The sequence below is a fragment of the Carcharodon carcharias genome, chromosome 6 (genome assembly GCF_017639515.1).
Source record: "Carcharodon carcharias isolate sCarCar2 chromosome 6, sCarCar2.pri, whole genome shotgun sequence".
In the NCBI taxonomy this organism is placed as follows: Eukaryota; Metazoa; Chordata; class Chondrichthyes; order Lamniformes; family Lamnidae; genus Carcharodon; species Carcharodon carcharias.
In genome coordinates, this window is record NC_054472.1 from 6,946,543 (window position 1) to 6,956,134 (window position 9,592).

The following is a 9,592-nucleotide window of genomic DNA, read 5'->3' on the forward strand; positions in this document are numbered from 1 at the left end:
GGCATCCGCACTGCTCACACTTATTTCCATGGTGTCCTGACTGAGCGCCATCTTGGTGAGGACATTAGCATGGGCATTAAGAGTGTGCATGGGAACTATGCCGAGTAGGCAGATTGTGACATCAGTAAATGTGTAACGCTGATTTGATGCTGGTGCTGTCATTCTGGACCTCACTGCTGTACTTAACGCCCTCTCTCAAACACACCAAGCTAAACATGTGTTCAGCATCAGGAAAATCCCTCCCCAACCCGCCCACCCCACCTCCAACACCAGCGATATTTAAAGGGATTACCGTCAACTTGCATATTTGTTTCTGATTACTTTCAATTGGTACTGTTTGAGTTTGTGGAAGTGCTAGTGTTTTGAGGCGTTGCTTACAGTTGGTGAAGTCTTCAGGGGGTGGTACTGCATTTGGGGAAGGCGTTGGTTGTGACTGCAAAGGTTCTAGGCACATCACTTGCTCCCAGTCATGGGAGCTATAGTTAAGAATCCCTCTTGGGCTGCAGCATGAGACAGAGATGGTGTAGATACAGCAAATAAGAAAACAAGGTGCTTGTAAAGGGAGGAGCAGGAGAAAGGCTCTCAGCAGAAGGCCTTACCCACCTAGATTCTTCCGGAAGCTCTTTTCTTATCTTCACCTAAGCCAGGATCAGTGTGTAAATGTCATCTGTATTTCACAAAGGAGGTGCTCACAGAACTCAGGGTCTCGAGTGATGAAGGCACAGTTGCCAATTTTGGAGGATTGTTGGGCTGGGACAGAGATAGGAAGAATTTGAAAACAAGAATGAAAATTTTAAAATTGAGACATTGCTGGTCCAGGAGCCAATGTTTGTCAACAAGCACAGGGGTCTTGGATGAACAAGACCTTGTGTGAGTTAGGATGCGGGCAGCAGAGTTTTGGGTGAGCTCAGATTTATGGAGGCTGTAAGATGGAGGCTGACCTGGAGAGCGCTGGGTTAGTTGAGTCTAGAGGTAAACATGGGTGAGGATTTCAGCAGCAGGTGATCTGAGATAGGGGCAGAGTTGGGCGATGTTACAGAGGTGAAAGTACGAGATGTTGGTGAAATCATTAGAAACCAGTACAAAAATCACCTTTGGACTTTTAAAAAATTCATTCACAGGATGTGGGCTACACTGGCTGGGCCAGCATTTATTTGCCTACAAGAAGGTTAAGGGTGCACCCTACTGAATAGTAATTTCTGAACCACCTAGTTCTGGGACTGCTCCCACATCCCTTTAGATCTTTGCGGTTGCAGATTCATGTCACTTCCCCCATCACTTTATCCTTCAGTGATCTCCTGTCAGAAGTTACAGACTAGACTGGGAGTTCATATACGTTGTTTAATTACATAGAATTTATAATACAGAAGCAGGCCATTTGACCCAACTGGTCCATGCTGGTGCTTATGCTCCTAATAAGCCTTCTTCTAACATAGATCATCTCACCCGATCAATATATTCCTTCTATTCCTTTTCTCATTCAAGTATTTATCTAGTTTCCTCTTAAATGCAGCATGATGCAAAGGTTTGACCTGCTCATACCATCAAAGTAGAACAACAAAAGCCTCGGGAGAAAGCATGATATCCGACTTTACCCCAGACCAGCTGTATATCCAGACTGGGAAATCTTTCCCAGGCTCATGTTGATCACATGACCAGATACTACAGTGCTGCTGCATTGCTAATATAAAACTTAGACACCTGAGGACATGCAGAAAAAATACAGGAAATAATGTCAAACCATTACACTAGTCTCAGAAGCTGTTTGTCTTTACTACTTATAACTCCTAGCACATTGAATCTGCACAAAGTACCTCAGAATAAAGTGTCATATTTGCTGTCATCAATAAGAAAATACATCATTAGATGACACAAAAACAGTGAAAATGCTGCAAGGAGCATGTGGTATATCATAGCATATTATAACTGACCTAACAACTTCACTTAGTAGCCAGTACTCTCACTTCTGAGTCAGAAGTGGATTCAAGCCCTTTTTAGGCACATAATCTAGGCTGACACTCCATTACAGTACTGAGGAAGTGCTGCATTGTCAGAAGCAAAACATTAAACTAAGACCCAGCTAATTGGTGCACAACAATGTCCCACAAACTAGTGGTGAGATAATAGCATTAATAGGGCGGAGAAATGGCAGATGGAGTTTAATGCGGACAAATGCGAGGTAATGCATTTTGGAAGGTCTAATACAGGCAGGAATTATACAGTAAATGGCAGAACCCTTAAGTGCATTGACGGGCAGAGGGATCTGGGTGTACAGGTCCACAGGTCACTGAAAGTGGCAACGCAGGTGGATAAGGTAGTCAGGAAGGCATATGGCATGCTTGCCTTCATTGGCAGGGGTATTGAGTATAAAAGCTGGGAAGTCATGCTGCAGCTGTGTAGAACCTTGGTTAGGCCACACTTGGAATACTGCGTGCAATTCTGGTCACCACATTACCAGAAGGATATGGAGGTGTTGGAGAGGGTGCAGAGGAGGTTTTCCAGGATGCTGCCTGGTCTGGAGGTTATTAGCTATGAAGAGAGGTTGGAGAAACTTGAATTGTTCTCATTAGAGCGACGGAGATTGAGGGGCGACTTGATAGAAGTTTACAAAATTATGGGTGGCATGGACAGAGTAGATAGTCAGAAGCTTTTTCCCAGGGTGGAAGAGTCAATTACTAAGGGACATAGATCTAAGGTGAGATGAGAAAACTATAGAGGAGATGTGCGGGGCAAGTTTTTTTACACAGAGGGTAGTGAGTATCTGGAATTCGCTGCCAGAGGAGGTGGTGGAAGCAGGTACGATAGTGGTGTTTAAGGGGCAGCTTGACAAATACATGAATAGGATGGGAATAGAGGGATATGGACCCCGGAAGTGGAAAATGTTTTAGTTGACGGGGCAATATGATCGGCGCAGGCTTGGAGGGCCGAAGGGCCTGTTCCTGTGCTGTACTTTTCTTTGTTAATCTGTTTTGATAGTGCCGGTTAATGGATAAATGCTGCCTAGGACACACGAAGAACTCTGTTGTTCTCCTTCAAATAGTACAACCTCTGGTCCTGTCTCCTCCTTAGGCCACTTTCAACAACAACTTGCATTTATATAGCGATTTACATAGTAAAATGTCTCAAGGCACTTCACAGAAATGTTATCAAATAAAATGTGACACTGAGTCATATAAGGAGATATTAAGCCAGATGACCAAAAGCTTGGTCAAAGAGGTAAGTTTTAAGGAGCATCTTAAAGGATGAGAGATGCCAGAATTTGAGAAGTGCAGATCTCTTGAAGAACAATTGGAGATTATAGAGTTAGGGATGACTGAGGTCATGGACGGATTTGAAAACAAGGGTAAGAATTTTAAAATTGAAGTGTTGGTGGACTGGGAGCTAACGTGGCTCAGCAAGCACAAGAATAATGGGTAAATAGGATTTGTTTTGAGTTAAGACATGAACAGTAAGTTTTTCGATGATCTCAAGTAGACGGAGGAAAGTGAGAGGCCAGCCAGGAGTGTTTTAAATTGTTAAAGCTAGAGGTAACAAAGGCAATGATGAGGGTTTTAGTGGTAGGCAAGCTGAGACAGAATGGAGTTGAGTGATGTTACAGAGATAGGCAGCCCTGTTGATAGTACAGATATGGGATCACATATGACATCAAGTTTGCAATGTGTTTGGTTCAGCCTCAGACAGTTGCCAGGGAGAGCGATGGAATTGGTGGCCAAGAAATGGGGTTTGTGGTAAGATCTGATGACAAAGGCTTTGGTCTTCCCAATGTTTATTTGGAAGAAATGTCTGCTCAGCTAGTACTGGATGTTGCAGTGCAGGGATAAATATCAGTGGTGATGAAGTACAGCTGGATGTTGTCAGCGTACATATGGAAACTGACCCTGTGTTTTTGGATGATATAATTGCGGGACAGCATGTAGATGAGAAATAAAAGGGGGTTAAGGATAGATCTTTGGAGGACACCAGAGGTAATGATGAGGGAGCAGGAAGAATAGCTATTAAAGATGATTCCCTGTCTACAACAGGATACATAAGAATGGAACCAAGCAAGTGCAGTCCCACCCAGCTGGATGATGGTAGAGAGGCATTGGAGGAAGATGGGGTAGTCAACCATGTAAAAGGCTACGATGAAGTTGAGGAGGATGAGAAAGGATAGCCACTCTCTGTTACACTCACAGGGGATGTCATTTGTGACTTTCAGTTCTAGCCATGTGCCATGTTTCTTCACTGTCCAATGTTTGTGGGTTGAGTACCACCTTCCTGTGTGCCTTGAGTTTTCTGTAAAAGGCAATGAGTTGTAAATTCTGTAAGTTAGTAAAGGAACTTATGTAAGAAGCACACACCAAAAGAGAGACAAACAGAAGAGAGCTGAGATACTCAGAGGGAGAGATAGAGAGAAAATGTAAGCACAAGAGTAGAAAAATAGAGAGATATAGAGATTATGGACTGGATTTTCATCACAGAGGTGGGTAGCAAGATGTGCAAAAAATAGCATTAAAAAACAGCTTGGCTGACAGCCTAAAATCCATTACTTCTGTTGAAACACCTGAGCCTTAGAGCAAACATTGAGTGATTGACAGCTCTGGCTCTCTGATCTCTACTGTCAATTTCACAATCTTCATTTACAAAAGATTAAGTTGTTTCAAGGGCTTTGTTGTTTCTGTTATTGATACTTTAAAGGATTTGGGTGATTGACCTATCTATTGCCCTGTAGTGAAATTACTTTTTTTTAAAGTGGAAAGTAATGAATGAATTACTTTTTTAAAAGCTTTTTCTCACAACCGATGATCACTATAGGGTTCATTGGTTCTGTACAGTTTATAGTGGGTCAATGGGCATGGAAGAACAATAGCTTGGCATTGGAGAGATAAGGGACCATGGGAGAGTGGGTGGAGGGGTATAGCTTGGCATAGGGGATATGAGGGGCCATGGGAATGGGTGGAGGGCCATAGCTTGGCATGGGGGCATGAGGGGTAGGTAGAGGGGCATAGCTTGGCATAAGGGACCATGGGGGGGTCGTTGGGGGCATACCTTAGAATGTGGAGCATGAATGAGGACTCTTTGAACTGATCTTTTAAAAGGCGCCCTCAAGCATACTATGGTTCACGATTCCTGAGGGGCCATGAACCACAGCTCTTTATAAACCTGGCCTGAATCCATGAAAATTGTGAAAGAGTAGGTCTTGCCTATCTCTGCAATAAAGCTGGCCAGGTTAGGATTGCCAGGTGTAGGCTTTTGAGCCCAGACCTTTTAAAGGTACCCCCGAAAATCAGACAGCCTGGGAATGGGATCCGGAAACCTGGAATTAGGATCCACCCACCATTTTTAAAGGGCTTCTGAGTCATCCTGATTTGATGAAAATCCAACTCTATAAGAGTGTATGAGAACCATGCAAAGACAAAGAAGAAAACAATGGGGGATAGACATTTTTCAAGTATCTCTGTCCAGGCAGTGCTATGGGAGATCAACTAGAAAAGAGTTAACTGTTGTCTTCATGCAATTAACAATGTGGGATGCAAAGCATCAGACTGAAACACAAGCACTCCAAACAGTTGTCAGTGTGGACTGGCCAAGCTGAGCCACTGGATCAGACTGGATTAAAAACACATCTGGTAAAGGTTCATTTTGGAATTCATTGCCTGAGGGTTCAAGCATGCACACCGAGAACAGCTGTGAATAAAGGATGCACAGCAAGAGCCCAGCTGGGCATCAATGCCTGTAGAGATGCAGGGTAGCTCTGCACTGACTTAAATAGAGAGCTATTCTGGGTACATTTTCCTTTGCTGCTTTCACAGTTTGGCAGCTGAAAGAATGTCAAATGAAAAGCTTCCCCTGGAGTTTGGGTAGAAACCTGATTATTAACCTTTACTTCCATACAACAGCTGTCAGTCTGTCATAAACCAGTCTCAGGCCAACTGCTCCTGTTACCTGATAAAACTGGTATGGTTTCATTCTTTCAGGGTTCACTGTAGATATGAGTAAATGATACGCTAAAAAGTTCTATTTGGTAATAAGTTTATTTCCTGCACAAATAATGAAAACTTATAATTAAAACACAGCAATCTGGGATAAACGATTCACAGACAGGGTCTGGGATATTTAAATATTCAGGAAAGATAGGGAAGGCAAAAAACGAGCCTTCAAAGGGGAATTAGATAAATATCTGAAGGAGAAAAGATTGCAGAGATATGGGGAAAGAGTAGGTGAGTGGGACAAATTGGATTACTCTTTGAAAGCCAGCATACACAAAGGGCTGAATGACCTCCTGTACTGTATTATTCCAAGGTTTACATTCCCTTCTCCAACCCCCTCTAGTTAGACAGTGAAATGGATATTTTTTGGTATCACTGATGAAATGTTCTTCAATTTAGCACACTGTGCATCCATATATTGCACCATCCTCCAATGTCTTTGCAACAGAACTGCCTGCTGACTCAGCCAAAACACAGTGGCTGCAAACAGTGACACCATTATTCCAGGCCAGAATGGAGATGATTGGGGAATTCCTCTGTTGCTGCAAATGAATGGGATTTATTTTATGCATACAATTTGCATGTAACTATCCTCCACTCACTGCTTTTTGCTGGACAAATAACTAATTTGAATCACTTAACTATCCTTCACTCTGCATTTTACTGGAAAAATCACCCTGACAATTGAAGCATAGTTGATGTCATATATTTGGATTTTCAAAAGGCCTTTGATAAGGTACCACCTAGTAGACTCAAGACTAAGGCTAGAACATGTGGTGTCAAAGGATAACTAGCAGAATGGATAGCTAGCTGGCTACAAAACAGAAAACAGAAGTTAGGCGTTAAGGGCGCACAGTAGGAAGTGATGTTCCACAAGGATCGGTACTAGGGCCGCTATTATTCACCATTTACATAAAACAATTTGGACTCAGGAATTGGAAGAACAATTTCAAAATTTGCAGACTATACCAAATTGAGGAATGTAATTAATTCTGAGCAGGATACAAGAAGACATTAATAAACTGGCAGAACATGTGTGTAATTGGCAAATGAATTTAAATATATCCAGTGTATTTTGGTTGGAAAAATAAGGTGACCACATACTCCTTGGGAAATAAGAGCCTATATGGAATAGAGAAGCAAAGTGATCTGGGGATACAGAAACACAAATCACTAAAAATAGCAATGGAGATTAATAAGATAATTAATAAAGCAAACCAGCACTGGGGTTCATTTTTAGAGGGATAGAATTGAAAAACAGAGAAGTTATGTTAAACTTGTGTATAACCATGGTTAAACAGCACTGTACTGATAAGAGTACTGTAATAAAAACAGAAAGCATTGGAAATATTCAGCACCTGTGCAGACAGAAGCAAAGTTAACTCTTCAGTTTGATGACCTCCCATCAGGACTGGAAAACATTAGTGAGGGAACAGATTCTAAGGAAGTACAGGTGAAGGGAAAGAGGGGAGGAAAGAAAAAAATGGTGTTCTCTGTTACACCTCTAATTTTCAGGAAAGACTGAACAGGCTGGGGCTCTTTTCTCCAGAGATGGTTGAGGGGTGACCTCCAAGAGGTTTTTAAGATCATGGAAGGGTTTGACAGGATAGACACAGAGAAAATGTTTACATTTGTGGAGGATACCAGAACTAGGGGCCATAAATATGATAGTCACTAATAAATCCAACAGTTCAGAGGTTCTCAACCCTGGGTCTGCTGGAAAGTTTCAAGCAGTCTGCCAAAAAAGGCTTAGGTCAGCTAAAATCGGTGTTTAAAAATGAAATGAAAGTTGCCGTAGTCCCAGAGGACCATAGGCTGCTCTCTCTCATCAAAGAGAGACGACTGTAATTAATATGTGATCGGACCCAGAATTATGCTGTCACCCAGTGGCTCCCCTAGGAACTGCAGCTATAAAGGTCTCACATTGAACATACTTTCAGTCTCTGGTTTATTCCGAGTGTTTCGCAGTCTGAACAATACAGGGATGGAGACAATCCATGGACTATTCCCCTTCATGTGGTGACCTTTATAAAATTGGGTCTTGTGAACAAGGAGAAGCAAATTAAACTGTTGTTCAGATTCATCCTTTTATATTGTGTTTCTCAAAGTTACACCTGATACTTTTTGCCTGTACTGCAAAATCTCTCCACAACAAAACATCAGAATTTACAGGCACAGGCTGATGAAAATCTCTTTCACACAACTGTTGAATCTTCCGAGTATAAAGAAAAACAGAAAAATGGGCCCTTAGAATCAATATTAAATATGATGTGCTATAGATGTTCAGGGAGAATATTGGGCATTTCCTGTAGGACAGAGTGCTGAATATGAAAGTACACCAATATGCAGGGATCCCCAACATGTTTAACCTCTTGAGTCAGCAGTGACTCTGTTGGCTGGGTCATCTGAGCCAAATGGATGACGGCTGCATTCCCAGAGACATGCTCTACGGTGAGCTTACCATCAGCATGAGATCAACAGGTCGCTCACATGTGTGATACAAGGATGCCTGCAAGCTGGACTTCAAATTGACCGGGATTGGAGTCAATAAATGGGAAGTCCTTGCTGCTGACTGGAGTGCCTGAAGCCATGCAGTCAGGAAGGATGTGGAGAAAGGAGAGGACAAAAGAAATGACCAGATGGCGGAAAAGAGAGCCCGCTAGAAGAAAAAAACAATCATTAGTTGACCTCGAGACAAAAGTATTCATTAATACCAGCTGTGGAAGGGACAGCCACAACAGATGGTGTTCAATCCAGAAGTGACAGACACCCCGGGCGGAGTCCACCGTCTCCCGACACAGAAGGATTCTATCAACATAATATGATACTGAGGACAGTTCCATACAAATAAAGGGAGGATGCTAAGAGAGAGTAAAGCAAAAAATTAAACTCCTCAGTTCCTTCTAGAAACAGTGACAATTAAAGATACTAACAGGCTGTTTTGACGCCATGCATTCCAATGGAGGAATGGCAATTGAGGGATCAATGGTTCCAGAAAATCAGTGTAAAGAAACAAATACAAGGTCCAGATTTGGATGCCAAACTCTTGCTTAACCTAACCACAGACAGTTTAGGCGCATGTTGAGAAGATCAAGTATTGCATACCCCCAAATGTCTCTCCCTCCGTACCTAGCATACACGGGCCACTTCTCAGTACACAGAACTGGGATGGTTCTCACTGGTTCAGCTGCCAGGTAATGGCTCCAGTGGTGGTCCTCCGAGTCTCTGAGTTTCCCCCTTCATCATAAGATGGGGAAACTGCCTTCAGTACACATGATGGGGGTTACACATGGTAGCGTGTTAGCCACCTTGATGTTCTTGACATTTAAATCCATTTTCCAGGCTCGCTCATCACCAACTACTCCATGGATGCCAAGTCAGGGAGTTCAGCAGAGGCATGCTCACCTTGGGATTAATTCTCCCTCCTGGTTACTTGATCACAGTTAGATTGTACCCAGCCTTCCCTCTGTGAAACAAGTTCCCTTTCTTGTGTGAAATCTACCTCATAATTTGGGTTGTGAACCTGGTAAGTGGAGCTAAGGGAGTCCTTTTACTGCATAGCTCAGAGTATCTCAACATCCTGATTGAACTGCTGCCCAACAGCAGCAACAAATTTCACATTA